The sequence below is a fragment of the Equus przewalskii genome, chromosome 9, assembly GCF_037783145.1.
Source record: "Equus przewalskii isolate Varuska chromosome 9, EquPr2, whole genome shotgun sequence".
NCBI lineage: Eukaryota > Metazoa > Chordata > Mammalia > Perissodactyla > Equidae > Equus > Equus przewalskii.
The window spans coordinates 80,289,214-80,301,505 of NC_091839.1; the positions used below are offsets into that span (position 1 = coordinate 80,289,214).

Below are 12,292 nucleotides of genomic sequence, written 5' to 3' on the forward strand. Positions count from 1 at the left end.
GAATCCTGAGGGTGGGCTCAAGTTTTGTTGGTAGATGACACAGCAATAGCATCATTTTCTGGCCACTGAGCAGTGTGAGTGAATTCGTCCCGAGCCCAGGCCCACCGCCGGGCGGTGCCCACTGCAGAAGGACTTCCGGGGGCCTCCCTCACTTGTCCCCTTCCTGTCGGGTCTGGGCTCTGCGTGCTCAGCTGTCCTGTGGGCCGCATCTGCACGGCTTCCCTTAGTCGTAACAGCGTGCAATGCAACGACTCTGCATATTGGACCTTCTGCAGAGCGAGGACACAACCAAGAACCGCCTTTCAATAAGTGAAATGTGGAGACTGCAACAAGGAAGGCGACCACCCCGGCAGTCGGCTGGCGAAGTGCGCATGCGCCGTGAGACCCGGACGCAGGTAGGAGGCGGGGGCGGGGGCCAGGCTCCCAGCGCTGCACGGAGCCCGGGGTGGGCGCAGTACGCCTGCGCAGTGAAGCCAGGGCGGGGGGGGTGGGGGGCGGGAGCGCGGCGCGGCGCTGGGGTAGGCGCAGTGCGCGTGCGCCGTCCGGCTCGGCGGGCGGGGGCTGGACGGCGGGGCGGCGGACGACGCCGGGCCCGCCGGAAAACTCTCGTTTCGCGAGTTCTTGCTGAACTTGTAAAAGAGGCGCTCGGACGGTGGGTTAGCGAGAGCGCTGAGACCCGTGGAAAGTTTCCCCCCGGGGCCTCCCGAGTGTGCGCCCCTGCCCGGCAGCCCCGCTGCTCGCTCACCCCCATGCGGGCAGATGCAACCCCCGGGCGGAGGACGCGGGCCCCGCGGGCCGGGATTGCCCGCCGCCGTGTCCCCGCGGGCGCGCCGGCCACTAGGGCGGCCCGCAGACGGCGGCGGCGCGGCGCCGGGCCCCGCACGCCCGCCCGGCGGCCCCGGAGCCTGGTGGGCTGCAGGATCCGGCACGGCTGGAGGGAGGGGGACGGCCCGGTCACCCAGTGGAGGGGCACCGTCCTGGACCAGGTGCCTGTGAACCCCGCCCTGTATCTCATAAAGTACGACGGGTTCGACTGTGTCTACGGACTGGAGCTCAATAGGGACGAACGCGTGTCGGCGCTGGAAGTCCTGGCCGACAGGGTTGCGCCATCTCCCGTGGGCGAGGCCCACCTGGCCGACAGGATGGTGGGCAAGGCCGTGAAGCACATCTTCGAGGGCGAGGACGGCGCCCGGGACCAGTGGAGGGGAACGGTCCTGGCGCGCGCCCCCACCATGAGCACGTGGTTTTACATCACCTACGAGAAGGATCCGGTCCTGTACATGTACCAGCTCTTAGATGACTACAGAGAAGGCGACCTTCGCATCATGCCGGAGCCCAAGGACTCGCCTCCAGCAGGACGGGAACCAGGAGCAGTTACGGACAGCCTGGTCGGCAAACAGGTGGAATACGCCAAAGAAGATGGCTCCATGAGGACTGGCATGGTCATCCACCAGGTGGAGGCCAGACCGTCGGTGTGTTTCATCAAGTTTGATGATGATTTCCATATCTATGTCTACAATTTGGTGAAAACATCCTAGATGTCATCACCAACTGTGCCAAGTTTGTGGAACTAATTATTAAAGGTATAATTTGTAGACATAAGACTTGATTGCTTCCCAGTTTAATGAAAGCTTATAGGTCCCTGTGAGCCCGCCATCTCTGCCCGCAGAGCTGATTTTGTTCTGAGTAGTACAGATTTATGTCAACACAAAGCGTTTTGTGTTAAGGAACTCCTTCCCCTTAAAGGAAGTCTGTCTGGGGGGGAGTTACAGGCAAGTTTGGTCAAAGTTAAGCTAGAATCAAAGTCTTTGAAAACTGTAATGGGTCTTATCCATTGTCGCCTTCTCTGTTAACACTTATTCTGCTTCCACAGTGCAAGCATCGTTTGGTATTCTGGTGATGGCCTATTTAGAGAGAGAGATGTATGTGTAACTACCTGTCTTTATCCGTGTGTGTACATATATATCTCCACACACAGATCTGTGTACACTCGCGCACACTTCACTGGCAGTCCTTCCTTTGGGGGTTGGGATGGGGGTTAAATACATAATTTTCTGCCGTGTCACGGGAGTGCCTGACCCAGGTCAGTCCTATTTACTATGTTACTACAGTTTATTTAAAATTAAGTTTGGACACAGGAAGCACACGGGGACATGCAGCTGGCTTTGAAAGTCAGGAGTTGAGAGCGCCGCTTCAGTCTGGAGGCCTTAAACCCGGAGTCCAAACGTGAGGCACCTGTGAACAGTTAATGACCCATATTAGGACTTTCCAAAACAGTTAGAAACCTGGGTAGAAGACTGCCTTTAATTCTAAGCTTTGTAAATTTTTTTTTCCTTTTTCGAGGTCACATTGGTTTATAACATTATATAAACCAGGTGCTCATCATTATATTTTGACTTCTGTGTAGATTACGTTGTATTCACCACCTAGAGACTAATTGCCATCCTTCAAGGCACACACGTGCCTTTTTACTGCTTTCCCCTCCCCCTTCTCCCTTCCCATCTCTGTGTCTTTGTGTTTGTTGTTGTTTTCCCTGCTTTTTTCTCCCCAAATCCCCCCAGCACATAGTTGTGAATTTTTAGTTGTAGGTCCTTCTAGTTGTGTCTACGTGGGACGCCACCTCATCGTGGCCTGACGAGTGGTGCCATGTCCGAGCCCAGGATCCGAACTAGTGAAACCCCGGGCTGAGGGAAGCAGAGTGCGTGAACTTAACCACTCGGCCACGGGGCTGGCCGCTGTTGTCGTTTTTATCTTCCACATATGAGTGAAATCATACAGTATTTGTCTTTCTCCTTCTGACTTATTTTGCTTAGCATAATACCCTCAAGGTCCGTCCATGTTGTCGCAGATGGCAAGATTTCACCTTTTTTATGGCTGAGTAGTATTCCATTGTGTATACATACCTCATCTTCTTTATCCATTCATCCTTTGATGGCGCTTGAGTTGCTTCCACATCTTGGCTGCTGTGAATAATGCTGACGTGAACACAGGGGTGCTATATCTTTTCAAATTAGTGTTTTCATGTTCTTTGGATAAATACCCAGAAGTGGTATAGCTGGATCATATGGTATTTCTATTTTTAATTTTTTGAGGAATCTCTGTGCTGTTTTCCATAGTGGCCCCACCAACTTACAGTCCCGTCCACGGTGCACAGGTGTTCCCTTTTCTCCACATCCTCTCCAACACTTGTTATTTCCTGTCTTTTTAATAATAGCCATTCTGACAGGCATGAGGTGATATCTCATTGTAGTTTTGATTTGCATTTCCCTAATAATTAGTGATATCAAACACCTTTTCATGTGCCTGTTGGTCATCTGTGTATCTTCTTTGGAAAAATGTCTATTCAGATCCTCTGCCCATCTCTTAATTGGGTTGTTTGGGTTTTTTTATTGTTGAGCTGTATGAATTCTTTATATATTTTGGATATTAACCCCTTGTCGAATGTGAGATGTGCAAGTACCTTCTCCCAGTTGTGAGGTTGTCTTTTCATTTTGTTGCTGATTTCCTTTGCTGCGCAGAAGCTTTTTAAAGTTTGATGTAGTCCCGTTTGTTTATTTTTTCTTTTGTTTCCCTTGCTTGAGGAGACATATTCAAAAAGATGCTAAGACTGATGTCAGAGGGCACACTGCCCATGTTTTCTTCCAGGAGTTGTATGGTTTCAGGTCTCATATTCAAGTCTTTAATCCATTGTGAGTTAATTTTTGTGTACTCTCCAGGCCTCACTTCACCAGGGTCCCGCAATGCCCGTTTTTGCTTTCAGGAAGGCTGTGCCTTGTCCTCCTGTGAGAGGTCACCCCGCTTGCTGTGTCAGGACAGCACCCCGCTCTCTGCAGTGTGTCGGGTGTCTCACCGCGGGCAGCCAGGGGCGAGCTGCTCCGTGCAGCCAGTCCCCAGGTCTTGGCCACTTAGACGCTTGGAGGAAAACCTTCAAAGCAGACCGTCCTACGGCATCTGCATTCTGAGTGTTCAGTGTAGCTAACTAAAATTGTCGGTTAGAGATATTTAGGTTTCCTGTTTTCTGTCTGTTTTTACAGTAGTCCCCCCTTGTCCGCAGTTTTCCTTTCCACGATTTCAGTTATCCCTACTCAACTTCGATCTGAAAATATGAAATGGAATATTCCAGAAATATGCAATTCATAAGTGTTAAATTACGCACCATTCTGAGTAGCATGGTGCAGTCTTGCGCCATCCCTTCCTGTCTTGCCCAGGACTTTAATCATCCCTTTGTCCAGTGGACCCGTGCTGTACACGCTGCCCGCCCATGAGTCACTTAGTGACCGTCTCAGTTGTCAGAGCAGCTGTCCGGTGCGGCAGTGCTTGTGTCCAGGTACCCCGTATTGGAGTTAATAATGGCCCCAAAGCCAGCTTTATTACACATAGTCTGTAGTACATAGTATATATAGGAAGACACATAGTGTGTGTAGGGTTCAGTGCCATCCACAGTTTCAGGCATCCGCTGGGGGTCTTGGAACATGCCCCCCGCAGATAAGGGGGGATGACTGTGTTTGTTTTCAGCTTTCTGTGTATTTGCTGACTGTGCGGTGTTAGTGGTTGTAGGATACACATGTGCTGGTGAAGCAGTGTCGTGCCCGCAGAAGGTGACTTTCCAGCTGTATCTGTCAGGCAGTGCTTGAGGGGACCGTCAGTTCTCAAGACAATCGCAGTTACTTCTAAACCAGATCCCATTTCTCTTATTGTTTCACACACCAAACCCCGAAGTGCATTGGGCTTGAATCTCTGAACGCTGCGCACCCATTAGAAGACTGTTTTGATCGTCACAAATTATAAAGCCTGAAAACATTTTTCAGCTCATTGTCTTAAAAAAAATCAAACTTCTCCAAAGACGAAACAGGAACAATTATTATAACAGAAAATAATTAGGATTGAAATGTCCGTGGTTCTTTGGAAATGCTGCGCTTTTTGTATTTTCCATCATTAGTGCCGTTTGAACCAATGTGCATGGTTCAGAGGGCTTGATGTTTGCATCTTAAAATTAGGTAAGTGAGGGGCAAGCCCGGTGGCGCAGCGGTTAAGTTTGCACTTTCCCCTTCGGTGGCCTGGGGTTCGCTGGTTCGGATCCCGGGTGTGGACATGGCACCGCTTGTCAAGCCATGCTGTGGCAGGCATCCCACATATAAAGTAGAGCAAAATGGGCACAGATGTTAGCTCAGGGCCAGTCTTCCTCAGCAAAAAGAGGAGGATTGGCAGATGTTAGCTCAGGGCTAATCTTCCTCAAAAGAAAAAAGAAATAATTAGGTAAGTGACCTCATCTTTCAAGCTTGAGTTTGTTTTTTATTTTAATTTTATTTTAAACAATGTGTGGTCAGTTCCCTCTTCTCTGCTTTTAGAAGTACAAACGATATGAATCTGGTAATTCAGTAATTTTTATGATTACGCTGTAACTCTGTCCCGTCCTTGTTGTCGTTAGTGCTGTGGAGTGGATCCCAGTCCGTGACCCTGTGCGCAGAGGGAACCCTGCCCGGTCTGTCTCTGCTGTCCTCTCACCTTCCAGCGCTCTATCAGACAGTGCTCTGCTGCTGTTCACGGGGTTTTCAGGGCTGATTTTTCCAGAAGTGAGTGGCCAGGTCCTTCTTCCTGGTCTCTTTTAGTCTGGAAGTTCCTCTGAAACCTGTCCACCACAGGTGACCCTGCTGGTATTTGAAATCCAGGTGGCCTAGCTTTCAGCATCACAGCAGCACAGAGCCACCACAGGATGACAACCCACAGATGGGTAGGGTGATTCCCTGAGCGGGACATGAACCCAGGCCAAGGCATCCTATCCTTAAAGTATTTAAAATTAACCCTTTATGTGCAGACAAACGAAAAGATTGCAATGTGCACTATATTCCTGCTTGGTGACAGTGCGGTCTCCCGGGGCCTGCCTTTCTTTAGGCTCAAAGTCCTTCATCCGTCCACCAGCACACTCGCATGTCCTGACACACACACGCTTTAGTGTAGCTAAGGTGCCCTCCACGACCGCTCTCCCTCCTGCTCTTCATCCTGCCCACCTGCCTTCCTAAGGAAAACCAGCAGTCGCTCTGGAGGACTTCCTCCCCCCGCCGTCAGCCCTGGGTGGCATCATTTGCTGCTGTCCCCTGTCCATCCACCCTGACGCCCACCCCCTTCTCTCCCTGCCTGCTGCACTGCTCCCAGCACTCAGGGCTCGCTCGGTGTGTCATCACCAGACCCTTGCCTGTTTCATCCCTAAGGGCCAGCCCCACCTTCCCATGGTCTTGGTGCCTCAGGCCCTGGCAGCCGGGTGCCTGGCGCCCAGCAGGGCCTCCGTCTCGTTTGCCAAATGAGTGCCTTTCTTGTACAACCTCTTCACACGTTTGCAAGAACATCAGGCTGCCCGGGTGGGATGTGTGGCAGGCGACCAAAGGGAGGACGGAAGTGATTCAAACCCACCTCCCTCGACAGGACATGAAGCCAGAAGTCTCCACCGGCAGCAGAGACTCATGCCCGAGCTAAAGCATCTTCTTCCCAGGAGGCCTGTGTTAAACCTCTGACACGTCCTCGGAGGTAAGAATGATCACATCCGATGAGTTCGTTTAGTCAACCATCAAGGTTCTGAGCGGGACACAGGGCAGATGAGTTTCGATGGTTTTCACGTCAAGTGAGGTCCCACTGCGCGTGGAGGGACTGGGTCTGCAGGAAATCACGGGAGTGAAACACAGGGCCTTCGAGACTGGCCTCTGGGTTAGATGCATCCTAAGAAAGAGGAGCCGCGGTTCACGCTGGAGTCAGAAGGAGGCCGCCTCCCCGTCCCGGCCTCCCTCCGTGCTCCGCTTCCACTTAGGGCGATAATTCTCATTCTAGACGTGAATCTAGTAAAACCATGGGTTTGGGTTTCCTGGAGTTTTTGACTCTGAATATGGACTTGTTCCCAAACCCTCCCTGCTCCCTCTCCGTCGTGAACCAGCAGCTCTCAAGCTGTCGCCGCGGGACGCCCGCGCCACATGGTCCAGACCCACCCTCGCTGCCCCATACCAGCCGCCGGGTAGCCTTTCCACTTATTGTCGGAGCCAAAACAGGATGAAATACGAGCTAATAAAATAAGCTAGTTTGTCAGAAACTGTTCTATACCTTATTTCTAAGAGAGATGGAAAGCAGTCGAATCATCTCGGGATCTGCCAGATGTCACTGGTGGTTAGAGTTGCTACAAGCTCACTGGGCTCCTTCCACCCCTCTCTCTCCACCTCTCCCTCCCCTCCTCTTCCCTGCCTTCCTCCCACTCTTCCTCCCTCCCTCTCCTCCTCTTCCCTCTCCTCCTTCCACTCCTCCCTCTCCTCCTCCCTGTTTTCTTTTCCTTCTCTTTTTCCTTTCCTCCCATCCTTCCCTTCTGTTCCTCCTTCCTTCTGTTCCTCCTTTTCTTCTTTACTTTCTTCATTTCCATCTTTCATTCATTCAACAAATACATGTTGAGGGCTTACCACAGGTCAGATGCTACAAAGACAAATGAGACTAGGATAATTACACAGAAATCCCTGTTTTACACACACATACACACACACACTCCTGTTTGGGGACCCCCCCCCCCCAGCAGCTTCTCAGATTGACATTGCTGTTGGCTTTTGTCACATTACAGTTAGTGACATGGCTTATCTGATGCCAAGCGCCACATCGAAGGCCAAGACAGGAGGAGGTGAAGGCCACTGATGGGACGTCTGAGTTTGACTCCTGGCTCTGCTCTGACCTGACGGATGACCTCGACCAGGGATCTTTCCTGAAGAAAGGAAGGGCGGGCCTAGATGCCGTCCCAGGTCTTCTCAGTCTCCGCTGATTACAGGATCTGAAAGGTCCTCTCAATGTGTGAGGGGCTCAGGGATGACAAGGAGGACCCTGGGCTTCCAAGGTCAGAGATGTTAAAATGATAGCCATTAAAAAAAGAAAAACAAAAAACTGGCTCTTTCAAACCCTTGTCTAACAAGGAACGTAGAATAAATGTAAGCCATTCCTATTTCTACTAACGTAAAATATTCAAATCGCCCTTTCTGGGTCCGGCCCGGGCAGGAGCAGCGGGAACGAGATAAGGAGGCTGCGAGGGGACCGCGGAGCATTTCTGCGGAGAAGCAGCGCCACCTGCTGGGATACGGTGGTGCTGCGTGCGGCGAATAATCGGGAGGGATGGCCAGTCTGGGGCTCCACCGCTGACAGATCAGAAGCATCAGTCTTCATAAGGAGCCCAGCCTTTCCACTTTGACAAAACCATCAGACTGTGGAAAGATTTCTCCACAGGTTAATTTTAGACACGTTTTAGATTTAATTTTGCATCAAACCGTTCATCCATGCTATATGTCTTTCTTTGTAAATCAGCCTCGATGATATGTACTAATAAAAGCCACTTACTCAAAGTCTGTTATTTTGAGTACATAACTAGGCTCGAAAGTGTAAAGTGTCCTTTAGTTCAGACTCCATTAATCAATCAACCGACCTTTAATCAGATCTCCAAGTCTCCCGCCAGCTCTGGAATTCAGGCACATGGAGAAACCCGTGTAAGTTGAGTTCTGTTACACACGGGGACTTTTGTATACTGAGGGATACATATAGTGTAAGACGCATTCCCGGTCTCTCATTGTAGAGAATCGGCGTGAAAATACACGACCATAAATAGCAGTTATAAAAAGTAAATAATCATGCCAGTCAACAAGTCAAATTGTCCCAGAGTGGAATGGGCCCTACCTGCTTTGGGAGTCAGTGCTTCGGGCAGGGGCCAGAGAGGGTTTCATAGGAGAAGAGTTTCTTGAGCTGCATCTGGCAAAATTACTAGGATTTGGATGACATTCAGGGATGATGGAAACAACAGAGCAAGCGCAAAAAAACAGAGGCAGAAAACATGTTAAAAGTTTCTGATTAAAAAGAAAAAGAAATGCAATGTGTTGAGAAACACCAGGAAGATCAACTTAACCTGAGTAAGACTTTTTGGGAGAAGAGAGTGAGATAAGGCTGGAAAGGGAAGCTGGGACAGGATTAGACGATTCTGTAAACGCAAGGATGTGGAGTTTGACCTCGTTCCTGTAAGGAATCAAAAAGCACTGGAGATTTCTGGGAAGGAAAATAAAATGATCAGAACTGTGTTTTCAGGAGACTCACCTGCAATCAGACACAGGATGAAATGATTCTAAAATGGGAAAAGATGCCCTGAGTGTGTAAAAGACACAGAGGTGAAAGAAAGAAGCATTTCAAGGTCACAAATGTGTGCGTAAAAGCAGAAGAGGAATCTGGCTCTGTGATACTTTTCTGTATAGAGGAATATATAAAACTTAAAATAATTCTGAATATGAAACCAAGAGGATGCCTACAATACAGGAAGGAAAAAAAAAAAGGAGCATCCTACTCCCCCCCTGCCCCCCCAAAAAAACCTAACGAGCTACTCTAGAGGGAAGAGGGCTCCTGAGCCAGAGCCTGAGAGAAGCAACGACAGTGCTGAGGCCCCGGAGAGGTCCAGAAGAACAATTGGGGAAAGAACTGGTTAGACCTGGTTACCCATGGTGGATAACGCACGAATAATGAATGGATTGACTGGTTCATTGTGTCGTACCGTTTCGTTAGAAGTTTGGGCAGAAGGCCATCTTAGAAATCGTCTCCGTCTCAGTGCAGTAACAATTTGTGCCACGTCCTCATAACTAGCCTTCCAATTTCAGTGTTGTGTCCAGTGACGTGAGCTCACCACTGTGCCAGCTGGACTCTCCAGACATCTGGGCCCCCTCAGAGGCAGCCCTCCCCTCTCACTCCCGCAACTGCCATCACTCGTTCTTTTCCCTACAGCTCCATCTCGGCAATCATTCCAGATTGTCTGATTTGCCAATGTCCTTCTAAAACCAGGAGCCAGCTCCATGAGCACATTGCTCCAGGAGTGGCCTGAAAATCAGAACATTGAACAGGAGATAGCATCTCCCTGCTTCGGTTCACGGCGCAGAGCCTGGGGCTGAACGAGGCTTGCTCTGTGTGGACCCTCGGCGGGGACGCTGCATTAGATGCTTGAGTGAGCAGGTCACTTCCATCCTTCTTGTGCACTTGACTGTGCTGAACCTAAACGTGGCATATTTTTTATGTTACTCCCTGTGGAGCTTGATTTTTTTGACAGCATTTCAGCCCAGACCTACCGCTAGATCTAGTAAATATTTAATAAGTATTTAGTGGATGAATAAACAAACGAATGTACTTTTGAAATCTAAATTCTGTCTGCAAACATATTTACCCTTCATCTCAATTTCCAAACATCAGAGAATCCGACCAGCTTAACTACATCAGCTAGGGGTGCTTTGGCAGCAAGTAACACACAGGAAAGCCCATGCACAGAAACGTAAATAAGTTGTCTTCTTCTCACATAATGAGAAATCTGGAGGTGGGCAGCCTGGGCTCCTGCTGCTGCGGAGGGAGCCCACTGGGGACCAAGTTTCCTTGTATCTTTTCAGATTCCTCTAAAACCAGGTAGCTGAGGGTTACTGTAAATATTCAATAAGAGCCTGATTACCCTTCTGACCTGTTCCCAACACAGACACAGGTGAAAAGAAGTTAATCTTGTTAACTTGCTGTGTTCTTGTCTAACCTGAGGAGTGACTCAAGGGTCACTGGGATTTATGAACTCATTTTACAGAAGAAAAAGAACACCTTCAAGGAAGTCACAGTCCCAGATAACGAGCCCCCTGCTGCCACTGACGCCCGGAAGTCTGATTGCCCCAGGGCTTATCTGGGGTGAAAGAAACAGGATTCCCCTTTGTTTCTTGAAACTCCTCCCGCCAGGCCCCTTAGCTCTGTAAAACCCCCGCTTTCTTCTTTGTTTTAGGCAGATTTGAGAGAACTTATCCTCCTGCTGTCTCATTTCGGCCAATTTAAATAAACCTTTCTCCATCTGCAAGCACTGATGTCTCAACGATTGGCTTACTGCACATCAGGCACATGAACTTGAGGTTGAGGTTTGGCTTCATCTCCTCCTTAGATTGCTGACTTTCATCCTCATGCTTTTTGTCTCTTGGTCTCAAGTGCCTGTTGCACCTGCAGATATCACTTCCACATTCTAGGCAAGAACAAGGGGGAAAAGGGACAACTTCCATGCTGGTTGGGTCTGTCCCATTTTTATCAAGAAACCAAGAATTTTCCCAGAAGCACCCCCCAGCAGACTGCCTTTTGTGTCTTATTGGCCAAAACTGGGTCACACACTCATCTGTGGACCAATTACTGCCTAGAGGACTAACTGGTTTAGAACAATCCCTATTCATTCCCAGGGATTAAGATGGGCCCTACTTATCCTCCCTGAAATCAGAGGACTTCTGCTACTACCCAACAGCCTTGGGTTCTGTTAGCAGGAGGGAGGGTATGGAAGTGCCTATCCATCATGCCCTCCACCACATATATTTGGATAAGCAAATGTTTGTACAACTTCATCTGACATCATCAACATCGTAATTCTAGTATAGAATTTAATAGTCGACCTGAAAAATGTCTTGCTTTTCTGCCCAATGGGGTCATTTACTATCCACCATAAACCTGGAATAGGAATTTAAAAGAACCTTAAAATGTATAAGCATTCCAATTTAGAATTTTAAATCTGGCTACTTTGCTAGTCCACCAACACCCAAGCCTTTTCATTTCTTCCCCTTATGTTCCATGTCTGTCTCCCCATAAAAACATAAGTTTGTTTAGGGCAATGATCATGTCATCCATGCCCACAGCACCAAAACCTAGCACAGTGTTGACATGAGCTCAATACATATTTATTTCTAAAATGAAAGTGCAAGTTATTGATGGATTACAGCATGATAAAACGTTCTGTTTCCATTAGAAATATTATCTTGGAAATACATTTTTTGGTGCTACTAAAATTTCAGCAGGTTGATTTTCTTCTGTGTGTATCATTTATTGAAACCATATGTGTACTTAAGAGTAAACTTATGTGTACACCCATACAATAGAATATGATTCAGCTGTAAAAAAAAACAAACTATAGATACGTACTGAGACATGGACAAAACACACTCAGTGAAAAAAGCCAGACATAAGAGACCATATATCATGTGATTCTATTTATATAAAATATCCAGAAAAAGCAAAGCTATAAAGACAAAAAGTAGATTCCTGGTTGCTAGGGGTGGGAGGACAATGGAGATTAGCAGTAAGTGTGCATATTGGAGTGAGAAAAATGTTCTAAATGTTCTAAAGCAGATTTATGGTGGTGGCTGCACAACTTGATAAATTTACTAAAAAAATAATTGAAAGTGGTGAATTACATGGTATGCAAAATAAGCCTTGATAATGTATTTTAAGCCAATTTAGGTCTCTGGAAGTTTTT

The 12,292-nt window shown here is 48.5% G+C and overlaps 1 long non-coding RNA gene and 1 pseudogene across 1 annotated transcript; both read left to right on the plus strand.

Annotated features, from left to right (window-relative positions):
* Positions 1 to 265: 265 nt before the first annotated feature.
* LOC139073336 (uncharacterized) lies at positions 266 to 8,354 on the plus strand. The gene is made up of 3 exons (XR_011522160.1): positions 266 to 395; positions 6,421 to 6,522; positions 7,589 to 8,354. It is a non-coding gene; the product is annotated as an uncharacterized lncRNA (long non-coding RNA).
* Positions 525 to 1,602, plus strand: LOC103556381 (spindlin-1 pseudogene; annotated as a pseudogene).
* Positions 8,355 to 12,292: the final 3,938 nt, after the last annotated feature.